General features: G+C 34.8%; 1 long non-coding RNA gene and 1 pseudogene across 1 annotated transcript; one reads left to right on the top strand and one right to left on the bottom strand.

Annotated features, from left to right (window-relative positions):
* The first annotated feature begins 1,051 nt into the window (after positions 1 to 1,051).
* LOC125587035 lies at positions 1,052 to 17,579 on the top strand. Its single transcript, XR_007323610.1, has 6 exons — positions 1,052 to 2,512; positions 2,591 to 2,762; positions 3,028 to 3,261; positions 10,025 to 10,100; positions 14,448 to 14,580; positions 14,659 to 17,579. It is a non-coding gene; the product is annotated as an uncharacterized LOC125587035 (long non-coding RNA).
* LOC125575683 lies at positions 3,275 to 8,609 on the bottom strand (annotated as a pseudogene).
* Positions 17,580 to 24,564: the final 6,985 nt, after the last annotated feature.

Below are 24,564 nucleotides of genomic sequence, written 5' to 3'. Positions count from 1 at the left end.
TGTTATAAACGATTCCAAAACGTGATTGCAAATTTGCATGCAATATAATAAGATGATTAATATTTAAATATCATACCGCTTAAAAATCCTTAAGTTTGTGATGATAGGTTTCGCGCGCTAGCCGTAGGGCTTATGTTCTGCATCAAATCACACTCGAATTAATACCCTATAAATATAATAGAACTTGAGTGCGGTATTTAATTAGATGGTGTATAAATATTAGGTTTGAACACCACCAAACATAATAACCGAGTGCTTAATGTATAATTATGTATCGATGAATCTGTTTAGCTCGATTAATGGGTAGGTCCATTTATCTTTATACATGCGCACATGTATACATTATTGGAAAATATATTGTATAAGAACATGAAAGTTCGTTGGACATAATATAAAAGCTTCGAGACAGACAAGAAGGAAGCTCTCGTCAAATTTCACCATAATTTGGTTCAACGTTCACTTTCATAGTTCCTATGGGGATAAAGATTGTAACTACATGATTCTCTTTAGAATATCAAACGATCCTCATATCCTTATCCAAAATGATACATGCACTATGTCGAGAGCTTTATGGACGAACTTAAATTCAAAATAAATGGTGGAAGCATGATTTAGTGGGAATTGGATCCTAATACACATGTGAAAAAATTAAATATATAAGAGATGTTTCAGGAATAACTTATATCGTTGCACGCATATCGTGATCAAATGTATGTAAAGGACTAAAGTTACTGTATTGTAAATGCTCCACGAGAGATCATGTCACATATACTGACTATATCTGATTAAGGATAGTAACTGTTGACCCAAATGCTCAAAGCCTCAAACCGTAATTTTTCATCTTGGGCTGATATTTTCTTATTCTGCGCTCCTAACATTTTCCCTGAAACCAAGGGAAAAAGCACATAAAACCAAAAGAAAAAAAAAGAAAGAAGAAAAAAAGTGGAAGATTCCATTATTTTGTGGCATTGACTAATCAAATCACAATGACATTAATTAATACAGCTTCCAGGTACTATCCTCCAGTACACTAGACCGTTTATACGCAATCAGCTTTGCCTTCCTTTTTGCATATATCACGTAGTGAAATACTCTTACATCGGTAAACGAATTTGTAAAAGTAGGAAAAAAATAGGAGGAATCATTAATTTTTCTTAAGAGTAGAGAAATTGCTAAAACAATGAAATAAATAAAATTGACTGATACGAATCCTTTTAGAGTAACGTTTCAGACCCCGTTTGAGTTTGGCATTAACCAAAACAAGAAACTAATTGATCAGTCAATTTTATGAAAATTCCACGGACTATATTCTAAAATAGAAACATGATCTGTCCATTTCCATTCATTTATTCTAGCTGACATCGTCTAGCCTTCTGCCTATGCTTAATGCATGAATATAACTCTTCTCACTGCGGAATTTACATGTGGGCTGCAGCACCCGAGACCGAAGACCGTTACACGGTGAGCCACATGGTGACGCCTTGGCAGCGTCCATGCTCACTTCGGCCTCTAGTCTGGACCACTTCGGTGGGGCCAAGATATTCGGTTAGCAAAAAAAAAAAAAAAAACTCTTCTCACTGAAATAAATAAATATATTGTTGTATGATAAATGATACTTATAGTTAGTTATATGTAATGATGCAGTGACACTCACTCTTTGTGAAATCATATTTACAGAATTAAATTTAATAGTGTGGAAAGTAATCTAATTGATGTGAAAAATGGACGGTCCAGAATCAAACTTGACTTCCTTCCAAATTAAGTGTCATGCACAATTTGATATACATATATGCCATCTATGTAATACGAAACTAGATCTGGATCCGCCCGACTGGGCGGGTGTTTTTTTCTGTTTACGTAACGTAATCAGAAATTTTTACACCATTATATAATGTATCAAAATTATAATACAAATGATGACAATAAAACATCACATAATATAAAAATTGTTGTAACATAATTTGATTACAAAATTGATCACAGTGTGAAAAGGTAATTTTAGTTGGACCACATTTCTATTGACGACCATTAAAATAAGATGAAATTAAGAATTATAAGTTAGTATGATATATGAAATAGATAAATAATGTATACTTTTTTATGGAAATTAATTTATTCAACTGCTATGAAAAATAACTTATTTTAAATTTTATTAAGATTTGTAAAAGATTTTTTTTTAAGATTATGAATAATATTGAAAAAGTTACAATTTAATTAAAAGCTTGAGTTTGTGTTAAATAGAAAACCTTTTGGGTCATTTAGCATTGAAAAGGGCCCATAATTTTAAAAGTCCATGTGTAACAGTTTTTTTTCCGGGAAGCAGATATTTTTTTTTTTGGAAACTCGTTTTTGGCAAACGGTTAATGTTCTCTTATCTCTTTCTTTTTTTGTGCGGTCTCTCTTTCTTCTTCAATGAGAAGAAAACAAAAACAAATCCGATTCTGCACCTCGAATTCCTTCTAACAAAGATAGATGATCGAGAATTCTAATTCCATCTGAAGAGCTATGCAAGGTAATCAACTGTAACCCTAATCAAGTACTTTAATTAAGTTTTTTGTTTAGATATATATTGAACTTGCAGACCTTACAGTGATTTGGAGATATTAGACATGCAAGCAATCAGATCTTCAAACTTGATGGATCCACCGATGACTTCATCTCGTACGATCATGGAACAATCAGATCTTCAAACTTGGCAGATCAAACTTGGAACAATCAGATCTTCATCTCGTACACAACTTCATCCCATACGATCTGTCGAGGTGATGTTATATTATATTTTAAAGATTTTGTAGACAATGGTTCCATATTTAAAAGAAAAAGGTCAATCTAATCTGTATAATTGTTTTTGATCTATAACTACCACTTAATCTTAATTTTTTAACAACAAAATATTGGAATGATTTAAAAGTGTACGAAGAACACCTTGTCTAAATTATAATATGATCGTGCTTGGTTAAATTTCATTGAAATATTTTATATTTGTAAAATAGCAACTGTTAACTAATCTTTATCTTCATTTTACAGAACAAACTAAATAATTGTATAATGGTGGTCACTAAGCAAGTTCCTACCGAAGCTTTGCGTTAGACAGATAAGTATATGACTAATTTTTTTTAATCATCTTATAGTATTTTAGTCAGTTCACTTATCTATGTATATATTTATGAGCAGGTGAATGATGGCATCTTTAGGGCCAGAGCTTTGTCAGGAGGTGAAAGACATGGGAGAGAAACAAAACGTGATGCAATCCATATTAAGGTTAGTGCATTTTTAATAGCTTAACACTATAGTAATTAGGCTTGAAACTGAAAAATGGTAGTTAGGAGGGTAACTGGAGATTGCTTGAAGAATTTTGATTGAAGTTATTGGTAACAGAACATGTCATTGGTATCACTTTACATGAAAAATTTGGTCATATAGGATTAGAAAAGACACTGTTTCGATATATTTTAGTTTACGGTATAGTCACGGTTGAATAATAATGAATTTAAGGATTCTTGCGAATAATTGTTTATGTAACAATACAAAATACAAAAAAAAAATCTTGAAACAAATAAAAAAAAGCATAATCCTGAGAATTAACTTCTGTAAAACAAAACAACGTCAAAACACTGATGAGTCTAGAACGACAATCTTCTCAACCAATCTTCTTGAATTCCATGTGTGTCTGAATCATGATAAGAATAGATAAACTATTTAAAAAAACTTTCTCACTCAATCACGCAAGTAGATGGAAATCACATACCTGATCACTGAATATGTCAGAGATTGTTGAATATCTCTTTGAACACAACATTCATAGTTTTGGCCTGAGGTTTCCCATCTTTGTCCACAATCAATATCTTCAAACCGTTTTTAGATGTAACCCTTGAAATACCAACATAGAGCTGTCCATGTGAAAACACGGGTCTTGGGAGAAAGATACCAACTTCAGATAATGATTGACCTTGACTTTTATTTATAGTAATTGCAAACGCCACAGCCAAGGGTAATTGCCTTCTACGCATCTTAAATGGTAATCTTGTGTCTGATGGTGTTATTGACAACCTAGGGATATCAACTGTCTGCCCCACCTTTTCTCCAGTTATAATCTTTGCTCGAACCATAAAATCCATTAGTTCAGTGATCTGAAGTCTTGTTCCATTCATTAAACCAGCAGACGGATCAATGTTTCTTAAAACCATCACAGGACAACCAACCTTGAGTCTAAGGCTATGGTTTGGCAAACCAGAAACTTTGATAGTGTTAAGGAAGTCTGGACCCAATGCTTCATTGTTAACAGATATTTTATCTGATGGATCTATACTATCAGCACTAATATAGATCTTCTCATCACCTGTAATAGAAAAAAGTTAAGCGTTAGAAAAGTATTAGAAAAACAGAAACTAAAAATTAGGCGTGAAGCATTAAAATATACCAGCAAGTCTATCCAGCATGTACTCGTTAATCATATTAACATCCTCATTTGTTGGACACAAAATAGCTCTTTCTTGGAAAAACTTAGGGTCCTTGTTTTCTTGAAGGGAAATAGAATCACCGTACACAGCTTTACTGATTGCTTCTATAGGTTCGTCCGCGTCAGTAATCAAAAACTGAGAAGGAATTTCAATCTCTGCTTCGCCATCATTAGGCTCGTTAACTTTTCCATCCCCAATTTTCAGTATCCACTCTGAAAACTCCTTAAGATCCTTTGCTTCTTCAACTGACAAACAATCTGATAACAATCGCATATTTTTTGTGAGTTTAAGCACTTTGCAGTGTTCCCAAAGATATGATGAATTCAGCGCCGCCAACACAATTTCGGCCCTTCCAGCTCCATTAATTACAGGGAGAACCTGCCTAAAATCACCCCCAAAAACAATTACTTTTCCACCAAAAGGATTGACACTATTGTTGCCCATGATGTCAGACAAGCTTCTATCAAGTGCTTCAAAACAAAACTTGCTCATCATTGGTGCTTCGTCCCATATAATGAGTGAAGACTCCTTCACTAAATTAGCCTGATCAGATCCATGCGATATAGTACACGAAGAAAATTCATCGGGATTTAGTGGAATCCCAAATCTTGAATGAGCTGTCCTACCACCTTGCAACAACAACGAAGCAATGCCACTGGATGCAACATTTAACACAATATCACCTCGAATTCTAATAGTTGCAGAAAGTAATTTCCAGAGAAATGTTTTTCCAGTACCACCAAATCCATCAAGAAAGAACATTCCACCAATTCCATCATCCACAGCCGAAAGTATCTCATCATATACTTTTTTTTGCTCGTCTGTCATTTTACGGCAGTATTGATCAAGAGTTTGTAGCAGCAACTCAGGTGAATAGTTTCTCTCATCCAGTATCAAGAAATTTGAATCCTGGGTCCTTGTCTTTGGCAGTTTTGGCATAGTCTCAAATTTTCCCAGATAAGTACCATTACGCCTCAAAAGATTGTCAATCTCTTGCAAGGCATATTTTTTTTATCTTCGTCACTGATCAATAACCCTAGAAAAACATAGAGAAAGTCAGAATACTACAAAAAAAATTACTTTGGTGAATCAGTTTTTGGTTAAACAAAAAAAAATATTACCTGGTCGTTTGAAGTATTTTCTTCGGTTATACTCAATATCTTCTGAAAGGCACTCCCATGTACGTTCCCAAACAACCTCTGGCATAGATAAACTGTCATTCATCAGCATCATAACAAAAAATTGTCACAGTTCACTTGCTGTGCTTTCATAACTTCTCCTTAAAATATCATCTATGTACTCTTGATCATCATCTAGTAACCCACGAGCAAAACATGCTGCCTTGTAGCTAGGGTAAAGAACACCATCATATGTTTTAAAGTCTTCATAACTGGTTGGACCTTTAACGATGTTCAACAACACACGCAAAAAGTAAGCATCTTCCTGTTTCCGCAGAGCATAGTTAATCCTCCCAATGCTAAAACCTCTTTTTCGCCTGATCCACTTCTTCTGCTTCTTGTTATATGTAAAGAAGTTAGGTATCTGCGCATAGGTCAGAGTTTTCGCAAGATCATCAATATTATTCAGCTCAAACCATGCCAAGAACATTGTATTCTCGATGAGTTTTCGAGTGACAACAGCTTTCAGTTTATCCTTCCCCTTGAAGAAAACTATTTGTTTACCGGGTAGATGAAAACTCAGCTTCTCAACTGATACAGACCTAAAGTGAATTGGAAACTTGAAAATTCTCCAAGTCCCTTCACAAGAAGAAACATATCTGCAAAGAAATAATCGGTATCAACAAAAAGTGAATACTATTTAGTATTAAAAAAAAAATTTTTGAATATAGAATGTACCTGCAATCAAAAAAGTCCTTGATTTCATTCTTCTTCTTCTCAAGACTTCCTTCAGTGCCATCAACAATATTTCCGGCGGCATTTAAAGTCATATTTGAATCCGTACTGGCAGGAGGCTGGACAGGTGCATTTGCCAATATGCTGTCTACGATATGAGCAGGAGGTTCAACAGCAACTGTTACACGATCCTGTCCTTTATTAATGTACTTAAATAAGTACTTAATAGAGCCAGCTTGGTTGCACCACTCTACATTAATGTGAGCTCTATAACGAAGAGATAGCTTTTTGTTGTAAGGAATAACATATCGGTTATCACATCTAACCCCATTCTTCTCAACAAAACTCTCTGATTGCTCACGCCTTCTGTAAATAGGAAACCCTTCTTTATTAATTGTAGTTTTCACAGCAAATGCTTTTAGATATGACTTTGAACACAATCCATTCTCCATACATGGAGAATTCATGTTAGCAGCTCCACAAGGACCATGAATCATCATATCTTTAATCACATCATAGAGTTCTGGTTCCTCCACCTTGTTAGGTACTTCTGCAGATATAATCTTGTCAATGTCGTCTGTGCTTGGAAGCTTGCTGGTGGGGTGGAGAAATAAGAGAATATGGGCATGGGGTAAGCCACGTTTTTGAAACTCGATAGTATACATTGCTGTCACAAAAAAAAAATTAAAAAATAGTTAGTGATGAATTGGAAACGAATAAAGATAATGTAGATATTTCAGTAGTTAAACTTACATGCCACAGTCTGCCCAAGCATATTCTTTTTTGCCAAATCGTCCATCAATGATTCAAGTTTCATCTTGAATAGCCTACAAATAATGTCCGGTCTGTCCTCCGCTTTTAAATTCCTTTTCTTCAGATACCTTGTGATCTCTGGCCATTTGGGATTGCAGGTAAAAGTAATGAATAGATCCGGAAATCCAAAATGCTTACATATTGTCATAGCATCCAAGTAGTTATTTTTCATATATCTAGGACTCCCAACAAAAGAAGCTGGCAATATGAATTCTGTCCCTTGCTCATGCATATCAATCCTTCCAGCATTTTCAGACTCCTTTATAGAATCATAACTATCAGACCGTAGAGTAGACTGGTTGAACTTCAAATATCGTAAGCGGTTTGACTCAATAGTTGTAAAGGCATCAACGATGAATTGCTGAAAGAGTCGCCTAGAATGTAAGAGACAGTGGGACTCATTCTTACGCTCATGAAGACGATAAGCAAAGAATTGTCTCATACTTATATTAGGCTTCTTTAGTTTTTTTGTTGCTGCTGTGACACCTTTTTTAATACCCAGTATGAATCCGTCTTCTCCATAAGTAAACAATAGAGGAAACTGCAGTGCAAGGTAAGAAGCATGAATCTCGTTTATCCTTAGAAGCTTTCCTGATTGTTGCTGAAGAACAATATCTCTGTTATTCATATCTAGATTAAAATCACCAGGAATGAGTTGGGCAACTTCAGTAGCCGTGGGAGTATTATAAGTTCTTCCATCCTGTAAGCGATGACTCACAATACGCATGTGAAACGCATCATCAGGATCTGTCCTAAATCGATCTTTAGCTGATCTGAACTGCTTCACATAAGGATTAACTTCATTCAACATCTTCCTCAACATGTCAATAATCTCCTCCTTGAGCCTATCTTTCTTCTTTGTTTTGAAATTTCCTTTTCCTTTGCTGTAAAGAAATGAAACCATAGACATCAGAAATAAATAAATCATTCAAACTCTACTATTAAATGCAATGTCATACATAAATGAGTAATGGCTTGGTTTATTGGGAGAGTGAGGTTTAAATTTACCTCAAACAGTTCACTCTATTTTCAACTTCATGTTCAGTGTCTACTATATATAGCTGACCAAACTTGGCTTCATTTCCATCATTTGGTTGTAGACTTCCCATTAGATGATAATTTTCTCCTTGAAGCTGAAACATAGAAGGTCCTATGCCCTTCTGAACTGATCTTTCAACTTTTCCCCCAAGGGGAGTAAATGAGAAAGCCATGTTATAAGGCCTCATATTCTTCTGGAAATGCTTGCTTAGTATGTCATCTCCTTCCATCAACTTTTTCAGCACCAATGGTGGTTCTTTTAGTAATGGCAACTGAACTTGACCTTGCAAACAACATAGTGAAAATGTAGGCTTTGAAGCATTTCTACGTCTGTTTAACCTTTCGCCAAACCACATAATAGCACCACAATGAGAGCATGAGTAATCTGGATCGCCCTCATCAAGATACTCTGCTCAGGTGAAATCAAATGAGCAGTATAAGCAATTGAATTCAGGATACTATAAAAGTTGTAAAAATAGACATGAAATAACCTTCTTCTTTTCGTTTATTTAGAATCTTAGTTGACCTCCGTTCACGATTTTGGCAGCGTTCCAAAATTGATTTCATACAAAATGGTGGGGGGCGATACGGATCAGTGGCTGGTGTAGCATGAACCTGGCGTATCTGATCAGTGGCTGGTGTAGCATGAACCTCTACATTGTCCGCTTCAAGTTCAGAGTCTGAACTTTCTTGAGAACTAAAATCGAAATCAAGCTCGCCTTCATAATGAGAGATACCTAAAACAAAGGCCATAAGAAAAAAAACTTAGCAATATAACTAATTTGCAGATTATACACGTAGGGATTAGTACCTCCAACAAAATCATCGTCAAGCAGTTCATCATCCTCTTGATTGATATCACGATGTATGTTTGTTGTTGTTTCTTCGTTTCCATTAGATAAAGAATGTGAAATATTAGTAATATCATCCAAGACAGAACGTGGGGGCTTTCTTCTTCTCTTTCTATTCTGGGATAGAAGTGTTTTGGATCTAGTACAGTTTGGACGGAATGACACTACAAAATAGTAACAGATGATATTTTAAGTAAACATGTACATATTAAGAACAATATAAAGTTTTGTTTAACTCACAGTTCGCATTAGTCAGACAACTTCTATGAACTGTTGAACATGATGGTTGGTTTAGAGTCAAATCCACACCTAAGAAGATATCACAGCAATAACATATTTTCATGTTAGAACAGGTGATGATGTGATGAGAAAAGTAATAGATTGGGAAATAGTATTTATAAGCAGCAGGCTTACCAAACAAACGAACTGGAGCAGTAGATGGTGTGTGAGGTGAAGCCGAACTACTACCCTGTGCAGCATGTAATGGGTCAAAGGTAGTTGTAGATGGTGAGGATCCGATGGTCTGGTAAACCCTATTAAAAACAGATGTCAATGGCACAGTAGAATCCGAGCAATCACGAAGTGGTATAACTTGGTTATGTAAGCCTGCAGGACTTATTTGTCTACTATAAGTAGAACTGGTAGGAAGATTTTCGTTTCCACTACCATGAACCCCCCTTCTTTTCCTTTTCATAATACGTGAGTAGAGCTTTTCACCTTAGGTTTTTCAGATACAAAAGGGTGTTTGACGCGATGATTGCGATTGCAACTCAATATCCACTTTTCTGATTAAGTTTTTGCAATAAAAAAGCGGCTTAATATTAGGGTAACCAAATTTCCAAATTGTATAAATGTTAAATGTGAATTTTTTCATGTAAAGTGGTACATCTGTTATTCTCAGTATAATCAATACATATTTTTGATTAATTAAGTTTTCCTAAATGTGAACCTCTACAATTTCGTTAGCATATTATATTCTGATGTTTTATTTTTTTATGATTATATGCAGGAGAAACATTCATATTGAACGTGGGGATATTCAATGGCCGGAATAATTCTTCCACTAAATATTTTGAATGTCTAAGGTACCCAATATTTTATAACAAAATTTATTGCTTTATAGATTAACTTTAGTTAGACGAACAATAGAATGTGCTAAGTTGTTTGGTTAGTAAAGTTAGTTGATGATATTCTTTATAGAAAATATAAACTAAGAAAAAAAGGCTACTTTATTATAAAATATCAGAGAACAAAAAATCCACTTAAAATCCACTTATTAAAAAACTTAAAGTGCAGAAACAAACAACGGAAGCAAAAAACTAAAATAAAAACACTCAAAGCAAAAAACATAGGTATAGGCCAGCAAGAAACATAGGTAGTCCTTCAGCTTCGAAAAAACTAATCGATCTTAGATTTTTCAGTCTTGACTGTGGGAGTGCACAACTTCTTTGAAGTAGATGTTATGTCTGCCAGTTCTGAATCAGTTTCTTTTCTTTTCGAGAAAGGAGTTGCACAATCTCCTGATGATGCATGATTCTCAACATCCTGCAACATAACCTACATTCCAAAGAAATAACAAACATTTGGTCAACAACTTAAAATAACATCAATAGGATAAATCATTCTAGATTTCAGAAACACGTACCCCACCAGAAGACACAGTGGATGAACAACCTTCTATAAGGGTGACTGATTCTGATTCAGTTTCAATTTGGTGAATAATATCTCCAGACCAGACTTTTGAAACCTTATAGATCTCGGATCCGGAATCAGAGGGACATAGTCCAAAACAGAAAGATTTGCCTACCAAATCCAGTATTGGTTGAGGCAAATTTTCTGGATCTTCAATCTGAAAAATAAAAATTTAGATAATACATTTTTTTTATTCAAGTTGTATAGACACAAACTTACCTCTTCATAAGAACCATCCCAAAGCTCATGTGCTTCAAAACCGATGATGCTTTTTGCAATAGAGCCAAGCAACACGAGTTTACAGTCTCCAGTGTCATCATGAACAATCAAATGAAGTTTGAATCTGTCATGATAATTCAATGTTAGGACAACATGTACTTTTGTTTTGATATATAAACTTATAGATAAAAAGTTCATTTAGACAAAAATGAAAACAATCTTACTTTGGAACGACATTAGATCCATTGATACGACACCCAACACAACGGAACAGAGGTTTAGCAAGCTTGCCAGACACAGACCTTCTGATCCTAGTAACAATCTTGCCACAACCCTTACATCCAAAATAGTACCACGCCCAATCAGTATCTACTGCTTCCACCGAACACACGATCTTAACGTTCTCGAGCTACAATTAGTTGTATCAAATAGGGTACATGAGATCAAAATGTGAAAAAATTATGCCGCATAATTAATATTAGTTATAAGTTTGAACTTTTACAAACAAAACTCAGAAGTTTCCTGTAACTCAGAAATCAAAATGATACCAACATCATCCCAATCATAAGCAACTTTGAGAAGATCCTTTTTCGGGTCATTCTGTTCATTCCCAGCTAGAGGAAGGTCCATATTTTTTAGCCTGAGTTCATTTATTAAGCAAAAGAAACAAATTAATTATTTGAATAAAAAAATAAGTAAGTAAAATATTTGCTAAGCTAAATATTCTACTTCTCTTTGAAATCCAAAGCCTCAGCCATAGTTGGATTGAGATCCAAAAGTGATGCGTCAAATGCATTTGTTATTTGAACTTCACCTACAATTTTGATAGTTTAAAAAAAATTATTAAATCGCATAAATATTTCATATTAAAGCGCAGGTAATTATATATTTTCATACCTCCAAACTCACTGATTTTAGCCAATCTTAGCAAGCAAACAATGTCTTCACCAACATGTTTCTCACGATGATGTTCGATTTGCTCAGCATAACGGCCCCAAAGACAACATGCCAAAGAATTACCACTGTTTTACACACATGAAAACATATTATTTTTTTTGAAATCAATATAAGTTCATTGAAATCAATCTAAGTTACGATCTAATACATGTTGTCTCGTAAGCGAAATAGAATCCTTTTCTTGTCTTCATTATGGACTTGGATGATCTGAACTTCACCAATATCAATAGCTTGGCCTATTATGTCTGTCATAAATAATTATAGTAACGCTAGTCAGAATATGTAGTATTGAAAAGATAAAAATAATCTAAGAGAAGTAGTTCAAAATTATATACCAATAAGACACTTAGTATTAACACTTCCATCCAATATCTCATTGTAACTTGCTAGAGATAAAAAGCTGCTATCGTCAGTGAGATCGGAATCTGCAAAAACAGTATCGTTTGTGATATTCATCTTATAGCCCAGGTTTGTTGGTTTGTATTTGCCACCCGTTCCAGATATCTTCACATTCTGAATAACACGCCATTTTCCAAGAGGAAGGCTACGTTGAACTCGCTTAATGAGAGTTCTCTTGCAGGAGCACTGAACTTTAGCACCCTAATAATAACAAATGATTGTATCATAAATAAAATCTACTATATTTAAATTCAAAACAAAAAAAAATGATTATAGAACTAACAGTTTGATCAGCTAAAACCATTTCTAATGTTTCATCAGCGTAAGGTGGGTTTTGTATCCATGAGTGAATCAGTTTCACTTGAACACGCCACGCATCCTTAAAGGGTTTAAGGTCGCTGATGAGATGAAACCTTTTGTTAGCAGACATGTTTTTTTGGTGACGAAAGTCGTAATAGAATGTGTACAATGGTGTGGTACTCGGGTAGAATATATAGTAGAGGGACAATACCCTAGTTGAGAATAAGATTTGCTTAATTTACAATGCATTTTTGGCGAAATTAATGAAAAAAATATTTTGTTTTTATTATGTTTCTTGTTTTCGAAATGATGCTAAAAATCTTAATTGTTATGATTTGAAATAGGAAATGATAATATCTTGTGCTTGTTCCCCAAGTTTAGGTGTTTATTGAGTAAATCAAAGATTTTGTATAAATCTTGATCAACATGTCAATAATGCGATGCAATTCCGTTGTTTTAGGGTGGGAATCACGTTTGAGTTATTAAAAATAGGTTTCCTTATTTGTAGTTCGTTGGTGTTAGATAAGGAAAATAATTGAAATGTGGAAAAGACAAGCATTTTTAAGTAGAGATAAATTTAATTTTCAATGGCATTTGACTGTAAATATTGTGTAACTTATAGGGTTATTCTATAAGTGTACTTCTGTTTTAATAAGATAGATGTTTGTAGACTTTTTCTTAAATCAGTTCCAAGACTTCTACTAGTTTATTTTCTTTTATCGATATTTGATGGAAATGAGGCCATAGGGCTGAGCCGCTGAGGAATGCTCTACAGCCTATGCAAAACAGAAGAAAAAAAAGGATAGTGAGGCATAATTTAAATTTTATTATTGGTAATTTTCTTTGTTTTTGTTCCGTTACTTAAAAGGGTACAATTATTATTAATTTAAATTGGTATATGGGATAGGGTTTGCTTTTCTAATCAAAATAAAAAAGGCAAGAGTTGATAGATAGATGGGTAAGTAAATAACTTCATTTGTCCCAAAGCAACAACCATCCTATGTTGTAGGCATTAGGCCTAAAACCCCTCTAAACCCCACAGGCTTCTTTTTCTTCTTCCATTATCTTTTATTCAGGCCTCTGTATTCATCATCACCATCATCCAATTCATCGTCATAATGAGTGAGAAAAACAAGAAAGTGGTATGTGGTTATAATGGTGACAGGCCTATAGCTTTTTCTTTTCGCCAACTACAGGCCTATAGCTTACAATCACGTTTCTTTTCATCCAGGTTTAATTTTTTTATATCTCTCGGAATAGAAATATAGTAACCAAACCATTACTATGTCTGCATGTATATAATGATAAGCATACATGTGGATATGTAAGTATGAAGGAAAGACTTCTCTGTTTAGTTTATGTAAGCAAAACAAGATAATGTTGGTTTTATAGTTGTTTTTTACTTTTCCAAGCAAATTGATTACTTGTAGTAGTAGTGACTATTTTAGACTCTAACCCGTGGTCCCATATATCTGCATGATTAGCGTTAAAAGTATGGCATTAGAATGAATGTATATCGGTTGGTCAGAGTAATAAGTAGATGTGTATGTATTCTACTTATTAGGTTCACTTTTCTGCTTGCAGAAAACAGAAAGAATCATGGAAAATGAATATGTTCTTCAATTCCATATTTTCAATAATAATTACTAGAGTTTATTACACACAAAGGCAGTTTCAAGTTTACTTTTACACAATAGAGCAGTTCTCGCTACATAGGTAGTTTTTCCAAAAAACGTAACTGGTTGTTTCATTAAGTTGGGTTAATTATTTTATTATATTTTTTTGGTTCGGTTTTTGAATTTCGAAACGTAGTGGTGGGGTCGTGTTATTAATTACTTTCTCCTTTACCTTTTGACAAACATCAGCTACCGAGAGTAAATCTCGAAACTCTGTTTGAGAGGAATAGGAGGCGATTTCCGGCCGGTGAGAGTTTAACAGCGTACGTTGAAGATTCCGGCGACGATGTCGAGGAGACGGAGTCTGCGGCTGAAAGCGAACGTAGGTGATTAGGGTGATAACTGATTTGATTTTTTAATTTTTTGCTCTTTCTAAATAAATATCTTTGTGTTTCCGAAGGTGGCGAAGCGGTGGAGGATATCGAGGGGGGGGGGGGAGCGGCGAAGAGGCACATGGCCTTGATGATTTTAAAGAACTTCTGCCTGGAAGGCTTTTTGCGACATACCGATTCCCAAGCGAGAGACATAATCTGAAATCTGGGAATCTCGGGAATGTTGGAGAGGATGAAATGGGGGGGAGAGAAAAAGAAAGAAGTTCAATACATACAGGTTGCATACGATTTTGATCCAAACCAAACATATATTTTGTGTTTTGTGTATGTACATTTTTTCGTGTACACGAGTACATTGGGTGAGCATGATGATGTGTACACAACTGTTAGTGTACGCATGTACATGTTAAAGAGATATGAAAGTCATATTGTACTGCCATTTGAGAATCAACTTCATTAAGCTTTGTATACTGATATGAAAGTCATATTATACTACCATTTGAGAATCAACTTTATTAAGCTTTGTATAATGATATGAAAGTCATATTCTATTACCATTACACATGTACACTGCCATATGTATTGTACACATATATGTTACCAACATTTAATGTATACATATACACATGTACACTAACGAATGTACATAACTTTACAACATGTTGGACATCTAACATCTATTTCAAACATATGTGTACATGTAAAAATCTGATAAAATATAATATGTATATTGTACATGTTAGCCCTTATTGATAGTGAAAAACATGTGAACATGTAAATTTCTTTTGAAAGTATATATGTTAAACATGCAAACATCTTTAGATGTGTTAAAAAGAATAAAAGCCTTCCAAGATCTAGCTTACAATGCATAACCATCAGTGCCTGTGAAATATTTTCTGTAAATCTCGTCCCATCGATTTGTTCCAATATGGGAGCATGCTTACATGTAGAAAGATTGTTGTTTGTTGTACAATGTGATTGTGTACATCCCATGTCGTGTACATTCTGTACAATGTGATTCTGTACATCCATGTCGTGTACAATGTGATTTTGTACATTCCATGGCGTGTACACGTGTACATCCCATGTATCCCATGTCGTGTACAATGTGATTTTGGGGACTAATATGCACATTTTAATGCTCTGGGGCCAATATGAAAATAATAAAAAGCCAGCGGACTATTTCTCAAAGATTGTTGTTTTCTATACAATGTGATTTTGTACATATCATGTCGTGTACATGTGTACATAATCTAAAAATACTACGTCGTGTACAGTGATTTTGTACATCCCATGTCATGTACTCGTGTACATCTCATGTCATGTATAATGTGATTTTGGGGACTAATCTGCACATTTTAATATTTTAGGGGCATAATGAAAATAATTAAAAGCCAAAGGACTATTTCTAAAAATATACAGAAGGCCATATTGCTAGATTGAAAGTATTGGGGTAAATTTATGAAGCAAATTAATCAGATTGGAAGTTTAGACATATTGTGAAAGAAGCAGAAAACTAAAGGACCAAAGATGAAAAAGATGAAACTCATCCATTGATGTCGCTCGGTCTATCTTCGTCGGATTTCGTTGACGACGATGGCGAGCAGGCAACAACGGAGCAGAGACACGACGGTGAGAATTAATTCCGACGGCGGCGAAGGCTGAAAGCACGATCTGAGATGGAGTGGTCATGGGCTTGAGACGTGGAGAAGCCGATGTTAACGAGACGCAACGAAAAGCAATGACTACCGGTGAACGAGACGCAACGAAAAGCAACGACTACGCCGCTGCTTAGTATTGTTCACTGTCATTTTGCCTAATCGAACGTCGCCGTTGGGATGTTGATTATTCTCATTATTTGGTTAGGTTTATAGATGTGAAGCTATTGTAGAACATGAAAAGCATGGCTTGTGAGATCTGAAAAAAAAATGTTGGAGTAAAATCGATGAGGAGAGAGAAAGATGTTAGGACTCAAGTGCATTTAAACGTTTAATTGACCAATTTTATGGTTAGTTATGTTATTTAGTTAGTGAATAGGTAGAAAATGGTTTTGGTTAGAATAAACTGCTCTAGTAGCAATAACCGTCTTTTAATGTTATAAAAAACTTAAAACTGTCTCTGAGTGTAATTGTTTCTAATTAATTACTATATCGGACCTGCAGACAGAAGAGGTTCACATTATTCATATCATAGCTCTAGTAGGCCTACTTCAGGCTCAATGAGAGATATTATATAGAGGATGCTGAGAAAGGAAGAAAAATAGGATCAAAGCCACCAAGTTGTAAGAAGATGTAAGCTGCCGTGTGAAGCAATCCAAGTCCCTACCATTTCTTCAACTCCTCACCTTTCTCCTCATTATGCTAATTACCAGCATGAGCTGCCATTGTGCCACTTAATTAAACTCTTTAAATTCCTTAATTAGACACAACTACAATATAATATATCCTTCATATGTCTCTCTTTTAAAATTATTATAATCAGTATTGTGAACCTGTAGTAACTTTGTCTAGCTAGCTATCTTATACCAAAAAAAAAAATTAGCCATTTTAAAATAACTAAAACATTAAACAACTTATCGTGTATGCCAGTTTTAGATTCGTAGTATGAAGTAATAAACTGGAACCTAATAAACATGCAATCCCATTTTTCCTAGAGCATAGTGTCAAGCTCAAACATTTTTCACAGTGAAGAGTGTTTTACTTGTGTGGTAAGATGGAACACTTGTATACTAAAAGAAGCTGAACTTTATGTAACCAAATTAAAGAAGATATGAATTAAATGAAATAGAATTCCATTAGTTGGCCCGAGAGAAATATATGAATTAAATGAAATTAAAAAAGATTCAATAATGAGTAATCAGATGATTCATGAACTATCTGTTCAAAAAAAATCGACGGAGTGGCCAAATTCTTCACTCAGCGAAAACAAAATAAAAAATGTGGTTGATAAAATAAAGACAATCAGAAATCAAACGAAAAAAAATTCAAAATAAAAAGAAAAACTAACTAATAGTTGTAACAAACTGTGTTATGATTCTAAAATAATTGAGTCGTAAAAAAAAAGTTGGCAGACATTAAAAAAAAAAAATACTCGATTAATTCGTAAATCTGTTTTTTAAAAAAAAATTTGCGTTGAACAACATCCTATTTCTATTTTTCTAGGTATCATTAATATTCCAAGAATTACTATACAACTTTTTGTTGATTCAACAAAAAAAATTATTGATGGATATATTTACAAGAATGAGGAAAATGGAGAAAAAAAAATACCATTTATTTTATTTCGACTATAAAAAATTTCATATCAAAAAATTTTTTTTTAGTTATGACTTATGCTCTTTATCACAAGCATATGTATTTTACAAATTATCCCAAATTCAAGTTAGTAACTTTTCTAAATTAAAGTCTTTTTTGAATATAACATATACATAACATCCTTTTTTGTTAAGAATCAAATAAAGGATTTTTTTCAAGAACAAGGAATCTTTCATTATGAATGGAAAGATAAAACCTTTTAAATTCCGAAATAAATCAATGGAAAAACTGGTTACGAAGTAATTCTCAATATAATTTACCTCAGATTGCATGGGCTAGATTAGTAACCCAAAAATGGAAAAAAAAAATAAACCAAGACTCTCTAGTTCTAAATCCAAGTTTAAACAATGTGGATTCATACGAAATTTTTTTTTTTGATAATTACAAAAAACAAAAATTTTGTGAGGCTAACTCATTTTTCAATCCAAAACATAAACAGAATTTCAAAAATGATTCTATATATAATCTTTTTTGCTACAAATCTATTCATTCTACAGAAAGTTTTTTTGATATGTCTACAGGCCTAGAAAATTTTTTAATCTCTTGTTTTATAGACACTACAAGAAAACATCACCTTAACGAGGGCGGTTTTCCTCGTTATTTCGTCGTAAAAGAGGCTTTACGACGAAATAGCGAGGAAGCGCGTTTGCTCGTTACTCGTCCATCGTAACACATATTTCCTCGCTAATTCGTCGTAACTTAGCGAGGAATATATTTCGTCGTAAAGACGAAGTAGGGCGATTCGTCGTAAAGACCACGTCAATATTCCACGCAAGGACGTCGCTACAATTCCTCGTAAATACCTCGAAATGAGTTCCTCGTAACCTACACGTAAATACCTTGAAAGAGTTTTCTCGCAAAATACACGTAACAACCACGAAACGATTTCCTCGTAAAATACTCGTAAACTTTTCCTCGTTATTTCCTCGCAAATGTTTCCTCGTAAAATAGTCGTTAATTGTTTCTCGTCATTTCCTCGTAAGGTTTCCACGTAAAGAGGTCGTACATTAGCTATGAATTTACTTCGTTTTTATTATTTTTACAGAATTTAAAAATATAATTAAAAAATAATTAAAATTATTTAATTTAATAATAAATTAAAATTTAAAATAAAAATAAATCAATATGAAAATATTTTATATATAAATAAGTTTTGAATTTATATAATACAACAACCAAAAAAAAAACTAAGGGTCGTTCATCGCCCGGTAGAATTCATCACTCCTCCTCGTAACATCCGCCTCGTTATGTACGTCGGATGACTCGCCTTGAATGGGATGTTGTTGTCGCATGTTCCTCAACATGGACTCCCATTCCGGATTTGTGGCAGCAATAACGTCCAAGAAACCCTCGACTCCACCCATACCGGATTTTGTCGCGGTCAACTCGTTACGTAGCTGAGCGGACTCTCTACGCAGCTCATTGACTTCATCATCCCGTCGCTGACCATAAAACGATGTCGCTCTCGGAACATCGTTGACGGAACCAATCCCCAACGTCCGTCCCTTTTTTTTAGGGACAACCTTAAAAACAAAAAATAAATATTGTTAGTAAAAATTTAAAGTTATATTAAATGAATAATAAAAAATTAAAATTTTTGAAAATTTACCTCCTCGTAAATCTTATCCACTTCAAGTGTGGATAAGGTGACGGGTAATCCGTCGGTAGACTGCTGGGTCAGCTTGGCGGTCTTCAACCCGAGCAACCACGTCGTTGTAGATTTGCTCGGACTTGCCATCTACAAATACGCCCGCCTTGTTCTTGTGGGTCCTCTCGTAAAGTTCCATAAGAGACGGGAGATGTCTCGTCTCTTTGGCCTAAAAAACAGTTAAGAAAGTTAGAATAAAAATATATATATTAAAAAATTTATTTAATAAAATATTTAATTACCATTTCCAAACGGACACCGGCGTGGGGTTTTTGGCCCGTAGTGTGAAGCATCGGCCCGTTTCCGTGCTCATCGACCGTGTTACGGGAGTTAGAGTAAGCCTGGGCGATTCTAATGGAATCAGGAAGGCGCCAATAACGGATGAGGCCATCCCACACATCCGTGGTGAGCTCAGCGGGTTTGCCACGCTCATACCCCTTCACGATCCAGTCACCCTTCCAGTTGGAGACCGTGTCCAACAAGCGAACTTTCGCCTTCGCGTTAAACTTCTTCCTCACCCTCTCAGTGATCCCCAAGGCCCAATTAGATTTTTAAAATTAACATCAATAGTATATTTCCCAACATTATCCACCTAATGAACACTAAATAACATAAAATCCGTAAACCTATCTAAATTCCCTATACTAACCACCTAATATATCCTAAACTAACCAAATTAGAGAGGAATTAGAGAGACTTACCATTGCTACGAAATGGAGAGGAGGTGGAGAGGAAGTAGAGAGGAAAGAAAGAGTGAGCGCTCAGGGGTATATATAAGATTACATATCGTCGCAAATTCGTCGTAAAATTACGACGAAATAGCGAGCAGTTACAAAGGCCAGTGTTTTTCAATACGAGGAAATTACGAGGAATCGCAAAGGCCCGTGTTTTTATATACAAGGTACATATCGTCGCAAATTCGTCGTAAAATTACGACGAAATAGCGAGCAGTTACAAAGGCCCGTGTTTTTCAATACCAGGAAATTACGAGGAATCGCAAAGGCCCGTGTTTTTATATACAAGGTATTAACGACGATTTTGCTTACGTGGAATTAACGAGCCTTGCTTTCCTATAAATATACCCACAACTCTCATTCTCAAACCACACACAAACTCCCAAATCACATCCTATCTGAAATCACATTCCTGGGTAAAATCCTATTCAAATTACAAATATTTGAAAAAAATAGGAAAATGATAAGATATTAGAATTCATGTGGGCGAGACTTACGTATTATAATTGCTGGAAGTCTTGCCACATGTTAATCTGGTATTTTTTATCCTTTTCCCTTTTTTTCTAGTTTTTACACTACGAGGTATTTACGACGATTTTTGCCTACGTGGAATTTACGACGATTTCTTATACGGGGTCTTTACGACGATTTCTGCCTACGTGGAATTTACGACGATTTCTTATATGTGGTCTTTACGACGATTTGTGCTTACGTGGAATTAACGAGTATTATGTTTAAATCCCTAAAATCCGAAACCTCCAAACCCCAAACCCCAAACCCCAAACCCCAAACCTCAAACCCCAAACCCCAAACCTCAAACACCGAAACCTCTAAACCCTAAACCCGAAACCCGAAACCCCAAACCCCATATTCCAAACCCCAAACTCCATATTCCTTATTTTCATATATTCCAAAATCCATCTTTATTTTAAATTTCGTCGTTATTTCCTCATTGGCTTACGAGGTATTTACGACGATTTCGGCCTACGTGGAATTTACGACGATTTCTTATACGTGGTCTTTACGACGATTTCTGCCTACGTGGAATTTACGACGATTTCTTATACGTGGTCATTACGACGATTTGTGCTTACGTGGAATTAACGAGTATTATGTTTAAATCCCTAAAATCTGAAACCTCCAAACCCCAAACCCCAAACCCCAAACCTGAAACCCCAAACCCCAAACCTCAAACACCGAAACCTCCAAACCCCAAACCCCAAACCCCAAACCCCAAACCTGAAACCCCAAACCCCAAACCTCAAACCCCAAAACCTCTAAACCCGAAACCCGAAACCCGAAACCCCAAACCCCATATTCCAAACCCCAAACTCCATATTCCTTATTTTCATATATTCCAAACTCCATCTTTATTTTTAAATTTCGTCGTTATTTCCTCGTTGGCTTACGAGGTATTTACGACGATTTCTGCCTACGTGGAATTTACGACGATTTCTGCCTACGTGGTCTTTACGACGATTTCTGCCTACGTGGAATTTACGACGATTTCTTATACGTGGTCATTACGACGATTTGTGCTTACGTGGAATTAACGAGTATTATGTTTAAATCCCTAAAATCCGAAACCTCCAAACCCAAACCCCAAACCCCAAATCTGAAACCCCAAACCCCAAACCTCAAACCCCGAAACCTCCAAACCCCAAACCCCAAACCCCAAACCCCAAACCTGAAACCCCAAACCCCAAACCTCAAACCCCGAAACCTCTAAACCCGAAACCCGAAACCCCAAACCCCATATTCCAAACCCCAAACTCCATATTCCTTATTTTCATATATTCCAAACTCCATCTTTATTTTTAAATTTCGTCGTTATTTCCTCGTTGGCTTACGAGGTATTTACGACGATTTCTGCCTACGTGGAATTTACGACGATTTCTTATACGGGGTCTTTACGACGATTTCTGCCTACGTGGAATTTACGACGATTTCTTATACATGGTCTTTACGACGATTTGTGCTTACGTGGAATTAACGAGTATTATGTTTAAATCCCAAAATCCGAAACCTCCAAACCCCAAACCCCAAACCCCAAACCCCAAACCTGAAACCCCAAACCCCAAACCTCAAACCCCGAAACCTCTAAACCCCAAACCCGAAACCCGAAACCCCAAACCCCATATTCCAAACCCCAAACTCCATATTCCTTATTTTCATATATTCCAAAATCCATCTTTATTTTAAATTTCGTCGTTATTTCCTCGTTGGCTTACGAGGTATTTACGACGATTTCTGCCTACGTGGAATTTACGACGATTTCTTATACGTGGTCTTTACGACGATTTCTGCCTACGTGGAATTTACGACGATTTCTTATAAGTGGTCTTTACGACGATTTGTGCTTACGTGGAATTAACGAGCATGCGTTCTTTATTTTAATATTTCGTCGTTATTTCCTCGTTGGCTTACGTGGAATTAACGAGTGTTATGTTTAAATCTCTAGAATCCGAAACCCCAAACCCCAAACCCCTTATTCCTTATTTTCTACTTCATATATTCCAAACCCCATCTATATTTCTATTCCAAACCACAATTCCCACATTTGCTTATTCATAAAACAAACTCCCACATTACCTTATTCATAAAACAAACCCCACGTTATCTTATCCATAAAACAAGCTCCCTCATCTTATTCATAAAACAAATACATCAATTAGATACATCGACATTCTCGTCATCACTAGAAACATCATCATTTTCATTAAACTCGTCTTCAACAGCTTCGTTTGTGGCATCATCGGTAAGATCTTCGTACTCGTGATTATGCGGATCAATGAGAAGGATGTCATCAATTTCTTGTTCATGTTCCTCGACTTCATTTATCTGTTCTTCTTGCAATGGTGGTTCTTCTCCACTGATGATTCGTCCTCGAGGTGTAACTTTGATCACTGCTAACCAATTTATACCTGAATCTCTCATCCGAGGGTATGGAAGGAAGCTAACTTGGTGGATTCAAAATTTCCTCGCTAAATACACGTAAACTATTTCCTCGTAAATAACACGCAAAGTTTATGTCGTATTTACGAGGAAATTGTTTTTCCTCGTAAAATACTCGTTAAATTACATCCACTTTACGACGAAACACTTTTGTCGTTACGTTACGAGGAAATAACGATGACTTTAGTTTTCCACGTAAGTTCCTCGTAAAATTGACGTAAATTTACGAGGATTGTTTTTCCTCGTTAAATTTCCTCGCTAAGTATGTGTTTTCTTGTAGTGAGAGAAATATAATATTCGGAGTATAAGGGAAATTTTGCATAGAAAATATTTGGATTGGAGAATTCTCAACTTTTGGTTTAGAAAAAAAGTAAATATTGAGCTTGATACTAAGAGTAAAAAAAAAATATATTAAGACTAAAGTTAAGAATTATCAAAGAATTTATAAAATAACTAAGACGAGTCTTGCCCATCAAAAAATAAATTTTTTGTATTGGATGAGAATGAATGAAGAAATACTAAATCATCGTATAACAAATTTTGACTTTTTTTTCTTTCCAGAATTTTTCTTATTTTCTAGTACATATAAAATGAAACCGTGGGTCATACCAATTAAATTACTTCTTTTCAATTTTAATGAAACAAAAAATGTGAATAAAAAGATCACCCTAAAGAAAAAAGTTTTATACCATCAAATGAAAAAAAAATTCCTTCGGTTTTTTAATCTAAATAAAGAAGAAAACGAATCGGCAGGTCAAGAAGAGTTTGAATCAGATAAAGAAACAAAAATAAATACGGAATCAGCTCTATCAAAGCAAGAAAAAAATATTGAAGAAAATTATACAGAATCGAAGATAAAAAAACGTAAAAATAAAAAACAACCAAAAAGCAATACCGAAGCGGAACTTGACTTATTTCTCAAAAGGTATTCGCGTTTTCAATTGCGATGGAATTGTTTTTTTAATCAAAAAATTCTCAATAATGTAAAAGCATACTGTCTCTTGGTTAGACTAAAAAATCCAACCGAGATAACGATATCTTGTATTGAAAGAGGAGAGATGAGCCTAGATATTCTAATGATTGAGAAGAATTTCACTTTTTCAAAATTAATGAAAAAAGGAATATTGATTGTTGAACCTGTCTGTTTGTCTGTAAAAAACGATGGACAACTTATTATATATAGAACCATCGGGTTTTCATTGGTTCATAAAAATAAACAAAAAATAAGTAAAAGATAAAAAAAGCTATATTTATAAAAAAAAAGTTTAAATTTCTTTGTCCCTGAAACTATTATATCCCCTAAACGACGTAAAGAATTTCGAA

This window comes from Brassica napus, chromosome C5, assembly GCF_020379485.1.
Source record: "Brassica napus cultivar Da-Ae chromosome C5, Da-Ae, whole genome shotgun sequence".
Classification (NCBI taxonomy): domain Eukaryota; kingdom Viridiplantae; phylum Streptophyta; class Magnoliopsida; order Brassicales; family Brassicaceae; genus Brassica; species Brassica napus.
Note: the sequence above shows the minus strand (reverse complement) of the source record. Positions and strands in the feature narration are given on the sequence as shown.